This window comes from Oryzias latipes, chromosome 3 (assembly GCF_002234675.1).
Source record: "Oryzias latipes chromosome 3, ASM223467v1".
Classification (NCBI taxonomy): Eukaryota; Metazoa; Chordata; class Actinopteri; order Beloniformes; family Adrianichthyidae; genus Oryzias; species Oryzias latipes.
The window spans coordinates 31,428,419-31,434,418 of NC_019861.2; positions in this window are offsets into that span (position 1 = coordinate 31,428,419).

Sequence of the window (6,000 nt, forward strand, 5' to 3'; positions counted from 1 at the left end):
TAAGGTTAAACTCCAGAGTTCCTTATTCTGATATGTCTTTTAAATATTATTCCCCAGCAAAGAGGGAGTAGAAGAGTTAAGATGAAATTCTATCAAATTAAAATTACTCCAAAAGTAAAGGAAGTTCATTACAAAGTAGGATAAACTAGAAAACATGTCCGCAGGAAGTTCTCCCAAATTTGTTTTTATCTGAATAAAATGACTGCACTTTTTGTGGTTTGGACACTGAAACGGTTGATTGTTTATATTTATTTGACTGTATTTTCCGGAAAATTTTCCAGGAAGACTTTCTTTTCTCTGGAGCTCAGCTAAGATTCCAATTCCATCTTATTTTTGGACCAATAAAATGTCTTACAGTTTTTCTCAGTCGCTTTAGTACAATTCTCAGATCAGAATTGAAGTTTGCAAATACGTGTGTGCATTTCTCCAAACAATTTGTAAAAACAGCAAAACATTATGGATTTCTTGCAAAAGCCTGTAACTTGCTCAAAATCTTTAGTTCATCTCTCAAAACTAAGTCTTTATGTCATTGAACATGTCAGTGCCATCAGAATGTCAAGTCCTTGTGTCATTGTCTACGAACAAGACAGTCAAATTACTTAGTCATGTTGTCAATATAACTGTGTACTTTAGAGGGAGGTTCTGATGTGAACTATGACTAAAGTTTTGATGACAATTATTGTAAAATGTAAGTTACACATTTTTTGTTTGATTGCAAGAGACTGGACAAGATTCACATTTACACTTTTATTGTTCATATTGTAATTTGTTGACAGACCATGTCATACCAACATAGAAAAAACCCACTGCAAACAGTAATACAAAGGGAAAAAAAAGATAGGACAATATTCTGTACAGCAGTGCAGTAGGAATTGGTGTGGTCTTCCTACACCTCTTGTCGTTCCTGTATGTTAGGCCACACATTCTCATCCACATCACAGCGAATATCCTCTCTTGCAATGCAGCAAAATATGTTTTTCACATTATGACAACTTGGTAAACCATTTTGCAGTTGATGACTTATACGATGAACTAATGACTAGGTGTTTTGAGGAGTAAGACTATTGCACAGTGAACTATATAATACATTTTGATCAACATGACATAAACAATTGATAATGTAGCAAAGAGCAGAGAATGATCATTTGCATGGATGTACCAAAGCAATTGCAACTTGTTCAAAGAAGTGAGAAACTGCTTATATGATGTGCACAAGTGACATCATGATGTGAAGATAGAACAAATAGTTTTGGGAATTTCATTCTTATCTGACAATTGTACTAAAGCGACTGAGAAAAACTGTAATTGACTAATTGATGTCTGACAGCTAAAAGATCAAGCTCTTTAAGTTTCACCAAAGTCATTTTTTATTTTTATCTTATATTAGTTATTACTTTTTATGTGATGATTTTATGGATACTTTGTATGAAAAAGGAAATAAACAAAATAGTCAATTTCAAATTGGTTCTCTGGTTGTGCAGACAGACCTCGACTGACACCTACTGGACAGTACATGAAGTGCAAAAGAAAATGAAAATATTAAGGCCTTATCAAGCGTGTGTGCATGAAAATTCACTCATAGAACATTTTTACTCGAATGGCCTTATGTTACAATTAAGCTGCTTCATGCAAGAAAAACTCAATAGTTTTTTATTCAACAACACATGATCTTCTGAAAAAGATGTGTGTTTTTTTTACAAAAAATACATAATTTGGGTGACCTAGAGGTTAAAGTTAGAAACTTACTTGACATTTTTTCCACTGATCAGCAGTTGTTGGTTCAGCAAATTATTAGAAAAATACCAAAAGGCAGTCCTTTTAACACTTGTGCTATCCTAGGCACTTTAACATTGTGAGTTGGGTCATCTAGACCCACTAGACAGTGCTCTGAAACTTTTGTCTTCCATGATTTGTGATCTTCACTGGTGTGCATGTGAAATCCTCTTCACCTTTATCCACCTTTATCATGAAAGGGATAACACATCAATGTAAGGGTGGGGTCATAGGATAGCACAAGGGTAAAGTAGGCAGGTTACCTGGTTTCGTTTGATAGCTGTTAGTCATCTTATTTTATGTCAGGCACTTTTGTTATTATTCTTAATCCTTTACCTGTTGTAATTTGCAGCATTGTATTGTGAAGCACTTTGTGAATTTAATCTATAAAACGTGCTGTATAGAAATAAATGCACTCACTGGAACCACTAGAGGGTACTGCGTCAAAAGAAATCGCAAAATTAAAAAATGGAAGTTGGGATACCAAAAAAACGCATATGAAACAATGTTGTTGGTACAAGTTTCATTAAACTGTAGTTTTGGAAATCTGAATTTAATTTTTTGCTTTGCATTTTGGTCTCCGCCTTCTACCCCCTTATCTAAATTAGTTCTGTTAACAATTTTCCACTCTGCTCTCGAGGAAACATTTTCTTTCACAAATGCATCTCAAGTTCCTTTGAAACAAAGCTTCATTTAGACATGTTTTTCTTCATTCATTCATTCATTTTCTGTACCGTTTTCCCCTTTCGGGGTCACGGGGCTGCCGGAGCCTATCCCGGCAACTTGTGGGCGAAGTTTTTCTTTTTATATGAATTGAAATGTTTTGACAACAAATATATGAGAACAACAAATAGCTCTGCAACATTATAGACCAGCTGCAATCCTCTTTTTTGTGTTAAGAACAACTGAGTACAACCATCCCACCTTTCTTCCTTATACAGCTAGAGTGTTTATTTTTGCATCTATCACTGACAGAAGGGCAAACAATTTACCACATTGCTTTGTAATGTAACCCTGGTTGTCAATGACAGAGGTCAAACATTTCCTGTGAGTCCTCACCAGGTTTGCACTATAGTTGCCATTTTGGTCCGTTCTTCCGTGTAGATCTTCTCAAGAACTGGAGGGGTCGCTGGGCAACGCAGACTTTTAGCTTTCTCCACAGATTCTCTATTCGATTCAGGTCCAGAGACTTGCAAGACCACTTCAGAACATCTAAGGCTTTTTACACACTTATTCCAGTGTGTTTGAGATCAGTCCTATGATGGAAGATCCAACCTCATTTTTTCCTCATACTCTCGCTGATGGAAGAAGGTTTTTACCCAAAGTCTCACCATAAATGGCCCGATTCATCTTTTCCCTCATTTCAGTCCCACTGTGCTCTTTACAGAAAAAGCAGCTCCAAAGCATGATCCATCCACCTCCATGCTTCACAGAGAGTTTGGTGCTCTCGGGATGTAACTTAGTTCTCTTCTCCCAAACACAGTGAGAGACGTTTGAAACAACGAGTTCCTTTTTGTTTCCATCTGACCATATGACCCACTCCCTCCCAATCCTCCCTCAGATTTCTGGCAAACTTCAGACCTGTGTTGGTTTAAGCAGGAGAACCTAGGAAGCTCTACAATATTTTAATCCATTACGGTATAAAGTTTTACTACTCTTTTGTTACTGTGGTCTCAGCTCTCCTCAGGTCATTGGCTGATTCTCCTGTGTAATTCTGGGCTGTTTCTTCACTGTTTTTCATGATCATTAGTACCTCCACCCGGTGAGATCTTTCACGGTGCTCCAGGTGGAGGGTGGAGGGATCTTGTGTTTCTTCAGTTGTCAAAAGAATCCTTCAACAGTTGATCTCTTCTCATCAAGCTGATTGCTTGTTTTAGATCGGCTCATTCCGGTCTTGTTCAGGTTTACAAGATTGTCACTGCTATCCTTAGACAGCTCTTTGGTCTTGGTCTGTTTAAGGTTGTGGACAGTTCCCCTTTATACAGATAACCAGTTCAAACAGGTTAATACAGGTATGAAGTGAGCTTTTTAAAAACGAAGTAACACGTCTGTAAGGGTCAGATTTCTTGCTTGTTTGTAGGACCTTAACACTTGATTTATTTTTATTTTCTTCTTATAATTTCTATTATGCAAATTAATTCTGTAAAAAATGTGATTTCTACATTCTAATGTATTTATAGTGAACATTACAGATGTCTATCTTGTTTCAAATGAGACAATCTGCAATATTAAAGACTAACAATGGCTTTTTTTCTCCACTGTTTAACTGTTGCCTATTGTATTTGTTTAAAAAAAAAAACAACCTTCACAATCGATGTTTTTCTTGATTAACAATAAAAGTACAATTTGTAAATGAAAATATAGATATAGATGTCAAATTTTCCAATCCAGTTTAAGAGTTTGGTCATTTAGTTCACTTATTATACAAAAATGCCTCAATAATACATGAATAAAAAAACAATATTGAACTATAACAAGCTGGAAAAAAATAAGGGGAAAATGAATTTGACCATAATAAAAAGCAGTACCTCTATACTTTTCTTTGTTTGTCAAAAGAAACAGCTAAAACTATTACAAAATAGCAAACCTGATGCAAAAAGTTTCAAAAACTGGTTAAAGTTAGTCATCTTAGTCACCTATTTTTGGAACCCATTGTGTTCATTTTGATCATCATTTCTTTTTCTGATATAATATAATTGTTTGAGGTCTGCCTTTCCTTCTGCACCCCCATCCCGTCATTCTGCAGTCGCCACTTCCGTGACGTAGACAGATGCGTGAGTACTGGGCACAGCTGAATTGGAGGATGTCAAGCAATTACAGAGACACACCACTCCTCCTTTACGTCAGAGAGCTGGAAGTAAGAGATTAGAGTGCAGAAAAAGTCAAAAGTGAACAGATTCAACAGAAGACTCTGGTTAAATTCCCACAGGTTTATTTACTTCATTTCAGGCTGCATAATTTAAAGCAAATGTTTGAACCGCAGCACCAAAAGGCTTAGAGAGATTAAGACTCACATGGGGTTTTCCAGTGCAAAGGTCAAGACTTTAAAGAATATTAGAATTTTTCTCACTGTTTCTATTATTCTGCATTGCTCCATCAGAGCAATAAGGCCCGTTGTCATCTTGCCCATACAGATCCATAAACTGCAGCTAAAATAGTTTATTTTTAGAGGTGAGACTGGTTCATAGCTTTATTTGCTTTAAAAAGCTAGATGTGTAACTAAATTATCATACATTTTTTGTAAATGAAGTCAGAATCTGTTATTACGCACCTGCAGGCTTTTGACTGAATGCTTTGATTACATCAGCTGCAAAAATGGGACTGATGGTTTTTCTAAATAAAGATAGGAAGCAGCAAAAATAAAAAAATCTGCATTTCCAGCAAACAAAACTGTGAGAGTTTATCAAGTGTTTCCATCTGGCTTCCTTCCATTATAATAGAACAGAGTTTATTATTTGATCTTTTTTAATGAAATTACCAAGACATCTTTTCCTTTTTTTTAAATAAATTGCTGATAACAATTTCTTCTAAAGCATTTAAAAAAATCTAATTTGATGCCAATGTTTTCTGTCTATTACCCATCCATCCATTATCTATACCGGCTTTGTCCTGTGAAGGGCCACGTGGATGCTGGAGCTTATGCCAGTTTGCAACTGATTAAGTTTAAACTGAATCATCACCAGTTAATTCAATAATTATCACACTCAGTGAAGGAATGATTTCCAATAACTGAGAATCATTTACAAATGTGTCTTGAAACAACCCCAGGATTTTAAATCCTTGAAAGTTGAGCAAGTCCTCTAGTAAGTAGTCTAGTAAGTCCTGTTTGAATAGCCTTTCTTGCTTAAGGTAACTGTACGAAAAATAAAACCACCAAAAGAGAATATTAACATAAAAGTTACTGCCCAATTACAAGCATGGCAAAAGATGTTTCCTGAGATGAAAAATGTGATTTTCTTTCACAACTAAAGTCCCTTGGTATTAGGAGTTAATATACTGGGTTATCTGATCTCACTTAACATTTAAATGCAATTTAATCCTAGAGAACCCATTGGGTCGAAATTGGTCGCATTTTTTAAATTATCTACGTATTAATTTGATTTATAATTTTGAATTTTTATCATTTTTATTATAATGTTTTGGGCCACTGTTAATAGTTGCTATCCAAAATTAACTAACAAAAAACCCAGAAGAAAATTACTCCATATATGTTTTGTAAAGAAAAAG